Below are 15,255 nucleotides of genomic sequence, written 5' to 3' on the forward strand. Positions count from 1 at the left end.
CTGGTGAGAAGGACAGTAGAACTATATCTACTGAGAAAAATGTTTGCACTTTCAGCTTCCTTTTGGTTTGTGGTGTTCTGACTATTTTGAGTAGGGCTGCTGGAAAGGGGTGGTAGCTCACTGGTCAAAGTAGGGAGCTGAAACCCTGTCTGGATAAAAACTTGACAGTTTATAAAGCCCTTTGACAAGCTATTCCTGCCCCTCAAGAACCCTGTGAGACCAGAAGGAGGGGTTGTTACTATGGTTGCCAAAGAGTCAAGTGGTGTTTTCAGTTCACACACTGGTCGGTTGATTACTTCATTCCTGGGAAGAGCGCTGGGCTCCATTTCTTTTGGTATCAGATGTTCTTCATGCTGTTTCTCTTTTCTGCCTCTCACCTCCATTTCTTCTCCCTCGCACCCTCCTTCTCCCTCTCACCTTTTTCTTTTATCCTTGGCTCAGAGCAGAGATAACAATAACTCCACTTGTTCTCATACTAAAATAGCTCACTTGTCAGAGCTGCATGAGGACTGATGCCACAGAAATTCTCTGAGCAGAAGAGTGGCTCAGAGAATTTTCTGAGTGAAGAGTGCTTCAAGGTCGTAATCATCTCCAATTCACACGCCACCCCTCCCCCCCAGGTAAGTAGATGGCCAACATCTTTATTATTGGTAAATTTTATTTAGCATTAAGATCTCTATCCTTGTGAGTCTGTTAGTAGAGGCTTATTAGTAAGTCGATGGTGGCTTTGGCCAAGAAGAGGTCCACATTAGGCCAATCTCAGTGACCTGATTCACTCGGTCTCCTCCTGGCAACCTTGAGTTCAATGTTGCAGGGGGTGTCCAGTATATATCTTGGGAAAGTAGACCAAATCAAGTTACACGGGGCCTCTGGGATCCAAATGAGGAGATGTTACAGATTAAAGTAAAAGCACACTAAGGAAAGAGCTCTTGGTCAGCACAAGAAGTTGGAAGCCCGGCCAGTCTTCTTCCTGTTCAGGCTCTTCTATTTGAGTCCCCGTTGACTTCATTATGATGGCCTCAGGAGTGCAGGGGAGGGGAGAGGAATGGTGGGGAGATGGATAGAGGCTGGGGATTAAAAATGCTTAGTTGGGAAGAACAGAGGAGAAGAGACTGTTTTTCAGTAGTTCTCAAACTTTAATGGGCAGAACAATATTTAAATGCAGATTCCTTGGATCCAGTTTCAGAGTTTCTGGTTCAGTGTGTCTGAGATAAGGCCCAGGAATCTGTGTTTCTTACAGGCCTGTAAGAGATTCTAATGCTCGGACTCAGTCCATGGGCCACTAGTTACAAAACACTGGACTAGGAGGGGGAGAAAGAGAAAATGAAAGACTGAAGGGGAAGTGAAAGAATTTTTCCCAAATCAGCTTTACTCCCAGAGAAAGTGCTCTAGCTCTTTTGTGCCTTCTATAAGTTCTGCTTACAGGGGGATGCCTCTCCTGGTGGTGAGCAGAGGGGAAAGAGAGGGGGTGAAAGGCATCCTCCAGGGACCAGAGGGAAGCTTTGTCACAACCTCATCTCCATTGCTTTCACCAGCACCTCTCCTAAGGGCTTATCCTGGCAGCAGTGCCAGTTCATATTGGTCCACCTGAGGTTGCTCCTTTAAGACTTGTCTCTCTCCCCTGCCCACTTCTTCCTGGGTCTCTCTGATAACTAAGGAGCTAGCAGGAGTCTGAAGGACATGGAGGTGCAGCTCTTCCCTAACCCAGGGCTGCTCTGAACACTTGGGTGAAGAGAAGGTTGTTTGGAGGGGCCCCATTTCTGCCTCCATAGCAACTCCCTAGAATAGTCGGGATGATCTAATCCCATTTAGGAGGTGTGAAAATAGCGTTTAATTAAACTGCCTCAGGCACATGCTGCCTAATGTGAGTTGGAGTGGGCTGTGGAGTGTCTGGCTTCTGAAGGCCTGGCCTATTGTTTGGGTCACAATGGACAGACAGAGGTGCTGTGAGGGCAAGTAACCCTCACACAGCTTCAGAATTAAGGACGTGCCCAGCTGGTGACTTCCTGACCTATTGGGGCTTTCTTTGTTATGCTCTTCATGCCTTTATGACCATGAGCCAGAGTGTCAGAGACATCACAGTGTCTACACAATTCAGCTCAACAAAGTTTGTGAGCCACAGGCAAGTGCCAAGCACTGTGCTGTGTGCTGGGGGTACAACAATGAAGGAAGTTTTCTTGCTGATCTGGCTTGACTGTGAGCCCTTTGAGGGCTAACAGTGACGTTGCACTGGACTGGGGGCTCTGAAATAGTTAAGTCCAGAGCTTACCTGTTGTTGTTACGTTAGGTACTGTTGAGTTGGTTCCAACTCATAGTGACTCTATGTACGACAGAATGAGACACTGCCTGGTCCTGCGCCATGCTCACAGATGTTGCTATGCTTGAGTGCATTTTTGTGGCCACTGTGTCAATCCATCTCACTGAGGGTCTTCCTCTTTTTCACTGACCCTCTGCTTTACCAAGCATGGACATGCTAGCCATTAACCATTATATATTTTGTGAATTGAAAGCAGTATCTGATGGTTTTAGTGATTTTTCATAAACATCAGGCGACCTTTTCTTCAGTCTTTTTTTACAAGTCATTTCTCTGACTTTATTGGTGAGAAAGACATCCTAGATCTCCCTGTAACAGTTCATTAATGGAGATAAAGCACTATTTTAGGAATTAGAACATGCCACCTCTGCCACTCTGCCCACGCCAGGGTCCTCCTCTTTAGGATTTTCGTGACAATGACTACTGTGCCGTTTAACAGAAATACCATAGCTGCAGCATCCAATGAGGTGGTCCTTGGTACCTTAGTAGGACCAGTGATGCCTTGTTTCATTCTATCCACAAAATCTCCAAGCACAGCATCACAACCAACTTCTGAGGAGCTTTGCATAATGTTCTCAGCTGTCTATGATCCTTCTACGTGTTCATTCTTGGGAGGGTCATTGCAAGGGTTTTGAATGTCTGATAATCTTTATACCAGTTTTTTCATCTTCATTAGTTGGAATTAGTGAGTCCAAGGCTGGAATACACTGAAATCAAGCAGAGCCACCTCCTACAAAGAGGCCTCTTCAAAGGCAGCAGGAGTAGCTTTTGGAACATTTGGAGCTCTTCATTTTCATTTTTTTTCATATACTGTATGTCACTTGTCCCACAACCTTCAGTATAGCTGCTGTATATCAACATTTGCCATATGTTTATTCAGTAGCAACTTTCTTGAATACATTTTCAATTTGAGACTTATAACCTTTCCCTTTCTAGGACATGGCATCACCTTTGGTCACGATGACTTTTCTAAGGCTGAAATATCTTCACAATTTAGGGTCTACACCCCTTCTTCAAACACCTGCAAAAGCATTTAAAAATGAGCCAATTTCAGGGTATAAAATTTCAGGGTATAGTTATTCTTTATTATACCAAATTTATTCATAATACATTATGCAGGTGTTTTGATGAGAATCCTGAAACATCTTGGGACACCATATTTCTCTGAAATGTGAGTATTTAAGACCATTGCTATTTCAAGACTAAACTTGTACATAGAGCTTTTTATTGCATTCATTTGCTTTATTTCATTTAATGCTCATAACTCTGTCAATTAGCATTAGCTTCATTTTGCAGATGGGAAAATGGAAACTCAGAGAAAATTCACCAAGGTCACATACTTAATAATAGGGCTAGGACTAGACCCTGGGTCTTGATCTAAGTCCACTGTTCTCTCTGCTAGATAATTCTGTTTTTCAGAATTGAGGACAGATTAGTCAGTAAGATCATTTCTGATCACACACGACAGGTTAATCTGGAAGAGACCCTACACTGTATCGCTTTCACCGCCTACCTCCCTAGACATCTAGTAGATAAGTAGTAAGCAAATCGTTTTCAAATGTTAGTATCTAATTATGAAAAATGTAAGTTCTAGGACTGTATACCTATAAATATTATCCCTGGAAATAAAAGTAACATTTTGTAAATGTACCAAAAAAAAGGATAAATTTGCATGTTATTCTTGTATAGAGACCATGCTAATCATCTCTGTATTATTCCAATTTTAGTATATGTGCTGCTGAAGGAGATGCTGGTGGCATAGTGGTTAAGTGCTGTGACTGCTAACTGAAAGGTTGGCAGTTTGAATCCACCAGGTGCTCCTTGGAAGCTCTATGGGGCAGTTCTACTCTATCCTATAGGAGAGCTATGAGTTGAAATTGACTCGACGGAGATGGGTTTTTTTTTTTTTTCGGGTGCTGCTGAAGCCAGCTCTAGTATTTTTTAAAATGAATATACTACAACAGAAAAGTGTATTACATATAAACCCAGTGCCATAGAGTAGAACTGCCCCACAGAGTTTCCAAGGAGCGCCTGGCAGATCTGAACTCCCGACCGTAACATATACATATATACATATGCATATGCATATACATATACATATACTTTACATATAGTAAATATATACATATAACATATACATATACTTACATATAGTAAAGGTAAATATTATTTTGTGAAACTTTTGTTTTAGTTTCATGTATCTGTACATATGTGTGGGTCAGGATGTAAAGTTTATTTCATACTATGGTTTCTGCTAAAAAAAAGTTTGAAAGTCACTCACATGGTAGACAACACATTGGAAAGTAGATTAAGATACTTGATTCTAGTCTCTGCTCTGCCAGCAACCACCTGCGTGAGCTTGGTCTAGGAACTTAACCTCTCAGGCTTCCATTTCCTTATCTTTAAAATGAATAGTTTGGGCTAGATTATTTTTGAGATCCCTCTCTTCAAGAGTCTATAATTCTGGCCATTCTTTCATATCATCAGTGAAATGCAAAAGCCTTCCAAAGGGAAGATGGGTGGAAAGAGGTGACAGGAGAAGAAAGGATGCCTGAGCCAGCTGTAGTTCCAAGGCTTTGCACCCCGGCAGCTGTTGCCTAATATTTATTCTTGCTGCTTGTCATCACACTGGTAGTACCCCAAGATGTTGCTGACATGAGGGTGTGAATGATGACCACAATTAAAGCCAACTTGGAGGCCTATGGACCACAGTGGAGGTAAGGACTGCCAAACATACACACCTGGTTCCAAGCTTGGCACTGTTAGGTGCTCAGAAGCAGTTTTAGATGACAAGTATAATGAATATTCCAAGTGGGAAGCAAAGGAAAGACAACCTAAATAGAATGAGTTGAAACTTAGAAGCCATATTCCCTTTACAATCTAAGTGGCCCTGGAGTAATAAAGACCTTACTTGGAAATAAATATGGGAAGGAGGTACAATTTCAGGAAATAAGCAATGTGAAATGCACAGTGTGTAATTCCTTCCCTGGTATAGACTAACGCTTGGTTTTCTATAAAGAACAGGGACCTGTTATCACTTTTCAGTCATTTGATGGATAAAATGTAAAGTTAAATTTCATAATGGAGAAACACCCAAGAGATTGTTTGCTTTTTGTTAATACAGAAGAAGTCTTTGACACTTTGAGTGCACGTGCACATACACATACACACGCATACAGGCGAACTGATAAATGCATTAAATACATAAATTATTTATTGTTCCTGGGACAGCATTCACCATGACAAGAAATGAGATGTATCTGTGTGATATGCACACACATGTAGAAATTGAGGAAGTATTTTTTTCTCTGGTAGAAACATAATGCTAGAAAACATCTTGCCTTTGAAAACAAAAGTACAAAGAAGTTCCAACAATTGAAGGTTATAGTTTTGAAAATCTTCTCATTATTCATTGCATTTGCAAACAGGGGATGGAGAAGACAACCATCTTTCTCAGCCTGGGTCTCTTTAGCATGCTTCAATTTAATGTCACCTACTGGGTAAGACTTAACAAGATGTGTCTGTTGGCTTGAGAAAAACAGGTTGACAAGAGCCTTGTGTGTCAGAAAGCAGATCAAAAGTGGATTTGGTTGTTGTTGAGCATTGTGTACTTTTAAAGAAATAAATTAATAATTTAAGTCATTTTGGTACATGTGTAGGACACTGAACTGACTGTTCTGGGGCCTAATGCCTGTCTGCTGTCTAGGTGAATCATAGATATTGTCATGGAAACACCCCTACCTAGCCCCACAAATGATTCTCTTCCAGTCATTCCAGCTAGGCTGAAGAGAAAATGTAACCTGATGGTTGACCTTGGCAATGCAGGAGGTGCTGCTGGACAGAATGGGGGAAGAGATGCACTTGCCAGTCTCTGCTTTGTGTAGGAGACTGGGTAGATTTAAGAGACAAATACCTTTCTGGTCATGACCCACCACAACTGGAACTAAATCTATGGGCCAAATGGGGGAAGTTGATCTAGCAGCTTCTTCAGTTACTCAGTTTACTTTCAAAAGACAAAAACAAAACAAACCCCAAAACCAAAACAAAAATAATTCCAAAATGAGGGGTAGCCAAGGTAGTGGATTAGTCAGACACACCATGCTGTCCCTCTGTAGCAAAGACCGAAGTAACCAAGTGAAAAAGATACAGATGACAATCCTGGAACCCTAAACAGCAAATGAAAGGATAAAGAATTAGATTGAACACTGACTGGAAGAAGAAACTGAACAAAAATAGTGAAAGAGGAGAGATATGGAGCAGAGGTGCCCTGCCAGCTGGCCTGGCACAGCATGGCCATCTTGAGACAAAGCCAGCAGTGATCCTGGGTAAGAAGCACAGGAAGGCAACTTCACAGAATTCCCAGTAGGAGACTGAGAAACTGTCTAGACATATCTGGAGTGAAACAAGGTGAGCAGGACATGAAATAGAGCTAAAGAGGAAAAATGCAGGAAGAAGGGTGAGAGCTCCAGGGATCCTGATGTCCAGAGAACAGGAAGGGAGCAAGGACCCAGAAACAGGCTGATTCACCAGTGGAGGTCCCTGACCATTACGGCAGGTGGCACACATGGAGTAGTAGATTCATAGAGTATCAGCAGGAGATCCCCCACCTAATTGGACTCTTGGCAACCCTAACTTTCTCACACTTGGTTGGGGCCAGGTCCCAATTACTGGCTGCGGCCAATGGAAAGTGTCCAGGCACCCTTGTCCTGTGGCCAGGGGAGCATGCTGTCACTCCCCCCTACTCTTCTGGTGATCAGTAGCATGAACCCCCCATCCCTGCTACCCCAACCACCAGGGACCATAGTATGAGCTCTCCCCTTCTTCCTACCTAGCCCCATCCACTGCCCCCGGTACCCACACAGTGAGCAGCAGAGAGCAAGTGCTCTCCAGCTTCCCACCCTACCCCTCACCCACTGACCCACTGAGTGGGTAGAGAACATGGGACTGTGCTCCCAGATACCTACCACACTCACCTTTCCCGTCTACGTGCTGAGGAGTTGGAGAGCATATGACTGCACTCCTGTGGGCCCTCCCCACCCCCCCCCACCCTGCCTATTTACCAGATGGGTGGAGAGTGTTCCTGCACTGCTGGCTGCCTGCCCCCCAGTCCTGCCCACCTGCCAAGCAGGTGGAGAGCACACCATGCTCATGGACTGCTACTCTGCCCAAGCCCCACCAACCCACTGAGCAAGTGGAGCTTGCTGCCATGTTCCTGGCTTCCCACCCTGCCCTCCCCACCCTGCTCACCCACTGACTGAGTAGAGAGTGCTTCCATGCTTCTGGCTGTCTGCCACACCCCTCACCTACGACCCTGCCCACCTGAAGAGCAGCCGCAAGCACTCCTGTGCCCCTGGACTGATGACAGGCAGAAGCCAGCATCTGCTCAGCCTGCCCTCAGCTGTTTCACACACCCAGGGAACAGCGACACAGGCTTGCCCTGCCTGCCACTGTCTTGTCCACCTGGAGACAGGTGGTGAGTGCTCCCATGATGCTAGTCAAGCAAACATCGAATCCCACCCTGACATATCAAAATGAAACAAAAGAAAAAATCAGCATAAAACACAAACATACAATCAGTATATAAATAAAATAATACCTTAAAGCCTCAGAGACAGAGAAATATAACAAATCATATGAAGAAACAGGATGAGATGGCTCCAATAAATTACCAAAATAAAGGGGCAGAAAACATCCCCAAAGAAGAAATGGTAATAGAACTACCTGATAAGGAATTCAAAAGACTTATTTACAGGACACTCAAAGACATCAAGGAAAACACAGGCAAAACCCTACAATAATTCAGAAAAACACTACAAGAATAAAATGACAGGAGAAACAGACAATTAGAAACCATACAAAAACAACTAGAAATCCAGAAGATTAACAATAAAATATCAGAAATAGATAACTCAATGGAAGGACAAAGAAGTAGAATTGAATCAACGGGAGAAAGAACCAGGGAAATAGAGGACAAATCCTTTGATACTAACTTGTTCGAGGTTGTTGTTGCTGTTTTGTTGTTGTTGTTAGGTGCCATTGAGTCGGTTCCGACTCATAGCAACCCTATGCACAACAGAACAAAACACTGCCCTGTTCTGAGCCATCCTTACAATTGTTATGCTTGAGCTCATTGTTGCAGCCACTGTGTCAATCCACCTTGTTGAGGGTCTTCCTCTTTTCCACTGACCCTGTACTTTGCCAAACATGATGTCCTTCTCCAGGGACTGATCCCACCTGACAACATGTCCAAAGTATGTAAGATGCAGTCTTGCCATCCTTACCTCTAAGGAGCATTCTGGCTGTACTTCTTCTAAGACAGATTTGTTCATTCTTTTGGCAGTCCATGGTATATTCAATATTCTTCTCCAACACCACAATTCAAAGGCATCAGTTCTTCTTCAGTCTTCCCACTGTCCAACTTTCACATGCATATGATGCAATTGAAAATACCATGGCTTGGGTCAGGCACACCTTAGTCTTCAGGGTGATATCTTTGCTCTTCAGCACTTTGAAGAAGTCCTTTGCAGCAGATTTACCCAATGCAATGTGTCTTTTGATTTCTTGACTGCTGTTTCCATGGCTGTTGATTGTGGATCCAAGTAAAATGAAATCCTTGACAACTTCAACCTTTTCTCCATTTATCATGATGTTGCTTATTGGTCCAGTTGTGAGGATTTTTGTTTTCTTTATGTGAGGTGTAATCCATACTGAAGGCTGTGGTCTTGATCTTCATTAGTAAGTGCTTCAAGTCCTCTTCACTTTCAGCAAGGAAGGTTGTGTCATTTGCATAGCGAAGGTTGTTAATGAGTCTACCTCCAATCCTGATGCCCTGTTCTTCTTCATATAGTCCAGCTTGTTTGAGGAACAATCAGAAAAAAGAATGAAGAAGAATGAAGAAACCCTAAGAGTTACGTTGAACACCATCAAGAGGAGTAATTTACGCATAATAAGAATTCCAGAAGGAGAGGAAAAAAGGAAATGTATACAGAAAGAATCTTTGATGATACAGTGGCTGAAAATTTCCCAGATATCAGGAGAGATGAGAAAGTTACCATCCAAGAACCTCAACGAACCCCATAGAGCCCATCAAATATCACCAAGACATATCATAATCAAACTTTCCAAAACCAAAGAGAAAACAAAACAAAACTCTGAAAGCAGCTCATGAAAAACAAAATTTCACAACAAAAGGGCATAAATAAGACTGCTGATTTCTCATCAGAAACAACGTAAGCAAGAGATAAAATGTGGTGCAGGCTGCACCCCAGAGAAATTCCCTTTACACTGGATCGGGAAGTTGACCTGAGTAAGGGTGGTATTACAATCCCACCCAATCCTCTTAACGTAAAATTACAGTCACAAAATGGAGGGCAACCACACAACACTGGGAATCATGGCCTAGCCAAGTTGACACATATTTTTTGGGGAACACAATTCGATCCATGACACAGACCAACCTTACAAGAAATATTAAAGGGAGTCCTTTGGATAGAGAACAAATGACATCAGACAATGACCTGAGATAAAGACACATGACAACATCATCCAGATATCAACCCAGAGAAAGACTTCATAAAAGCAAAAAAAATAAATAAATAAAAATGAAGCTAAAAAACTGACTACAGGGAACCAGAGGAATTAAGCTGAAAATAATGACAACTTCAAAATAGAAAAGAGGAATAAAATAGGTAGTTATAGAACTTCCATATGTAGAGGAAGCCAACAGGATTTTGAGACATAACAGACAGTTTTAATTTTAAGAGGACTAAATTAAACTTCAAAGTAACCACAAAGAAAGATAATAAACCTAATCACCAAAATAAAGAAGAAAAGACTCAATAAACACAAAAATAACAATGATTGCTAGGAAAAGAAAATCCATATATAAAAAGAACTCTTCACAGAAAATTAAGAGGAGCAAAGAAACTGTTAACACCACAGACACACATACACAAAAATAACAAAATGACAGCAATGAATCCATACCTATCAATAATCACGCTGAATATAAATGGATTAAATGCACCAATTAAGAGACAGGCAGTGGCAGAATGGATTAAAAAAAAAGATCCATCAATAGGTTGCCTACAAGATACACACCTAAGACACAATGACATAATCGAGGTAACGATCAAAGGATGAAAAAAAGTATCAAACCAACAGTATGCAAAAGAGTGCAGGAGTAACAATATTAATTTTGGATAAAATAGACTTTAAATCAAAATCCATTTAAGAGACAAAGAAGGGCATTACATAATAATTAAAGGATCAATCCACCAAGAAGACATACCAATAAAAACATGTGTGCACCCAATGACAGAGCTCCAAAATACATAAAACGAACTCTAACAGAATTGAAATGAGAAATCAACAGTTCTATAATAATAGTAGGAGATTTTAACGTACTGATTTTGACAATGGGCAAAACAACTAGAAAGAAACTCAATAAAGATACAGAAGATCTAAATAACACAATCAGCCAACTGGACCTCATAGACATATACAGAACATACCACCCAACAGCACAGAGTACACATTCTTCTCCAATGCACACAGATCATAGACCATATTCTAGGCCACAAAGCATACCTGAAAGATACAAAAACATCAACATAATTCATTGCATCCTCTCTGATCATAACACTATAAAGCTAGAAATCAGTAACAGAAAGTGCAAGGAAAAAAATTAAATATGTGGAAACTGAATAACACCTTAGTTAAAAGCTACTGGATCATAAAAAAAAATTAAGAATGAAATAAAAAAATTTGTAGAATCAAATGAAAATGAAGGCAAAACACCTGGGACAGAGCAAAAGCAGTGCTCAGAGGAAAATTTATAGCAATAAATTCACACATTGAAAAAGAAGGAAGATCCAAAATCTATAACTTAACATGACAACTTGAACAAATAGGAAGTCCACAGTCACCAGAAGAAAGGAAAAATAAAGATCAGAACAGAAATAAATGAAATAGGAAACAGAAAAACAATAGAAAGAATCAATAAAACTAGAAGTTGAAAGGATTAATAAAATTGACAAACCACTGGCCAAACAAAGAAAAAAAAATCAGAATATGCAAATAAACAAAATAAGAAATGAAGAGGGTAATATTACAACAAAACCAATTGAGATAAAAAGGATTATTACAGAATATTATGAAAAACTGTGCTCTAAGAAATTTGAAAATCTAGCAGTGGACACATTTCTAGAAATGCATTATCTACCTAAACTAACACAAGCAGAGGCAAAAAAACCTAAATAAATCCACAAAAAAGGAGAAATTGAAGAAGTCATAACAGAACAAAACAAAAGAAAAACTCCCAGCAGAAAAAAACTCCAGTCCAGATGACTTCACTGGAGAGTTCTACCAAACTTTAGGAGTTGACGCCAATTCTACTCAAACTACTCCAGAAGGTAGGAAAGGAAGGAATACTCCCTAATTCATTCTATGAAGCCAGCATAACCCTGATCCTAAAGTCAGGCAAAGATACTACCCTCCTCCCTCCCGCCCCGCCATGCACACACAGACACACACTCACAAAATTACAGACCAGTATACCTCATGAATTGTTATAGTTAGGTGCTATAGAGCTGGTTCCAGCTCTATAACGACCCTATGTACAACAGAATAAAACACTGCCCCATCCTGCACCGTCCTCACAATCAGTTATCCTTGAGCTCAATGTAGCCACTGTGTCATTCCATCTCATTGAGGATCTTCCTCTTTTGCCCTGACCACCTACTTTACCAAGCATGATGTCCTTCTCCACGGACTGGTCCCTCCTGATAACATGTCCAAAGTATGTGACACAAAGTCTCAACATCCTTAATTCTAAGGAGTATTCTGGCTATACTTCTTCCAAGACAGATTTGTTCATTCTTCTGGCAGTCCATGGTATATTCAATATTCTTCATCAACACCATAATTCAAAGGCATCAATTCTTACTTGGTCTTCCTTATTCATTGTCCAGCTTTCATATCCATATGAGGTGATTGGAAATACCATGGCTTGGGTCAGGACACCTTAGTCCTTAAAGTGACATCTTTACTTTTGAACACTTTAAGGAGGTCTTTTGCAGCAGATTTGCCCAATGGACTATGTCATTTGACTTCTTGACTGTTGCTTCTATGATGTTGATTGTGGATCCCAGTGAAATGAAATCCTTGACAACTTCAATATTTCCTCCATTTATCATGATGTTGATTATTGGTTCAGTTGTGAGGACTTTTGTTTCTTTATATTGAAGTATAGTCCATACTGAGGCTGTAGTCTTTGATCTTCATCAATAAGTACTTCAAACCCTCTTCACTTTCAACAAGGTTTTGTCATCTGCATAATACAATCCTGATGGCTGTTCTCCTTCATATAGTCCAGCTTCTCAGATTATTTTCTCAGTGTGCAGTCTGAATAAGTATGGTGAAATGATACAAATCTGACACACAACTTTCCTGATTTTAAACAATGCAATATCCCTTGTACTGTTTAAGTGACTGGCTCTTGGTCTATGTATAGGTTCCTCATGAGCACAGTTAAGTGCTCTGGAATTTCCATTTTTCACAATATCATCCATAATTTGTTATGATCCATACAGTTGAATGCCTTTGCATGGTCAATAAAACACAGGTATTCTGTGTTTTCGTAGTCAATAAAATACTGGTATTCTCTGCTTTCGGCCAAGATGCATCTGACATCAGCAATGATATCCCTCATTCCGTGTCCTCTTCTGAATCTTGCTTGAACTTCTGGCAGTTCCCTGTGGATGTACTGCTGCAACCACTTTTGAATGATCTTCAACAAAATATTACTTGTGTGTGAAATTAATGATATTGTTCAATAATTTCCACATTCTGTTGATTCACCTTTCTTTGGAATGGGCATAAATATGGATCTCTTCCAGTTGGTTGGCCAGGTAGCTGTCTTCCAAATTTCTTGGCATTGATGAGTGAGCACTTCCAGAGCTGCATCTGTTTGTTGAAACATCTCAGTTGGTATTCTGTCAATTCCTGGAGCCTTGTTTTTTGCCAATGCCTTCAGTGCAACTTGGACTTCTTCCTTCGGTATCATAAGTTCTTGATTATATGTTACCTCCTGAAATGGTTGAAGGTCAACCAACTCATTTTGGTACAGTGACTCTGTGTATTCATTCTTTCTATCATCTTTTGATGCTTTCTGGGTCATTCAATATTTTCCCTGTAGAATCCTTCAATAAGGCAACTAGAGGTTTGAATTTTTTCTTCAGTTCTTTCAGTTGAGAAGTGCCAAATGTATTCTTCCCTTTTGGTTTTCCAACCACAGGTCTTTGCACATTTCATTATAAAACTTTACTTTTTGCCTTTTGGAGCCGCCCTTTGAAATCTTCTGTTCAGTTCTCTTACTTCATTATTTCTTCCTTTCATGTTAGCTATTCTACATTCAACAGCAAGTTTCAGAGTCTCTTCTGACATCCATTTTGGCCTTTTCTTTCTTTTCAATGACCTCATGCTTTCTTCATGTATGATATCCTTGATGTCATTCCATAACTCGTCTGATCTTTGAGCATTAGTGTTCAATGCATCAAATCTATTTTTGAGATGGTTTCAAAATTCAGGTGGGATATACTTAAGGTTGTACTTTGGCTCTCGTGGACTTGTTCTAATTTTCTTGAACCCCAACTTGAACTTGCATATGAGCAATTGGTCATGTGTTCCACAGTTGGCCCCTGGTCTTTTTCTGACTGATGATATTGAGCTTTTCCATCATCTCTTTCCACAGATGTAACTGATTTGATTCCTGTGTGTTCCATCTAGTGAGGTCCATGTGTCATAGCTGTTTGTAGTTTTGAAAAAATGTGTTTACAATGAAGATGTTTTGGAGCTTGCAAAAATCTATCATGTGATCTCTGGCATCATTTCTATCACCAAGCTCATATTTTCCAACCACTGTTCCCTGTTCTTTGTTTCTAACTTTTGGATTCCAATCACCAGTAATTATCAATGCATCCCCTTTGCATGTTTGATCAATTTCAGACTGCAGAAATTGGTATAAATCTTCAATTTCTTCATCTCTGGTCTTAGTGTTTGGTGCATAAATTTGAATAGTATTTGTATTAACTGGTCTTTCTTGTAGGTATATAGATATTATCCTGTCACTGACAGTGTTGTACTTCAGGATAGATCTTGAAATGTTATTTTCGGTGATGAATGTGATGCCATTCCTTTTCAATATTTCATTCTTGGCATAGTAGACCATTTGATTGTCTGATTCAAAATGGCCAATATCAGTCAATGTCAGCTTATTATTGCCTAGGATATCAATGTTTATGTGTTCCATTTCATTTTTGACAATTTCCAGTTTTCATTGATTCATACTTTGTACATTCTGTGTCCCTAATATTAAGTCATGCCATAACAGCAATGAAGGTACTGAAAGCTTGACTCCATGCACATCATTAAGGTGGACTTTACTTTGAGGAGGCAGTTCTTCCCCAGTCATATTTTGAGTGCCTTCCAACTTGAGGGGGTCATATTCTGGTACTACATCAGGCAATGTTCTGCTGCTACTCATTAGTTTCTCAGTGGCTAATTTTTTCAGAAGTAGACTGCAGATCCTTCTTCCTAGTCAGTCTTAGTCTGGAAGCTCAGCTGAAAACTTTCTACCATAGGTGATCCTGGTGGTATTTGAGATACTGGTGGCATAGCTTCCAGCATCACAGCAACACAGAAGCCATCACAGTATGACAAACTGACAGACACATGGGGCCCTTTTGAATATAGACACGAACATTCTCAACAAAATTCTAGTCAACAGAATTCAATAGCATATCAAAAAAATAACACATCATGATCAAATGGGATTCATACCAGGGATGCAGAGGTGGTTCATCATTAGAAAATCAGCTAACATAATTCACCACATAAATAAAACACAGGAAAAGAATCACATGATCATCTCAATGAAGAAA

General features: G+C 40.5%; 1 pseudogene; it reads right to left on the reverse strand.

Annotated features, from left to right (window-relative positions):
* Positions 1-3,967: 3,967 nt before the first annotated feature.
* Positions 3,968-4,061, reverse strand: LOC111750022 (U6 spliceosomal RNA; annotated as a pseudogene).
* Positions 4,062-15,255: the final 11,194 nt, after the last annotated feature.

The sequence above is a fragment of the Loxodonta africana genome, chromosome 2, assembly GCF_030014295.1.
Source record: "Loxodonta africana isolate mLoxAfr1 chromosome 2, mLoxAfr1.hap2, whole genome shotgun sequence".
NCBI classification, from domain to species: domain Eukaryota; kingdom Metazoa; phylum Chordata; class Mammalia; order Proboscidea; family Elephantidae; genus Loxodonta; species Loxodonta africana.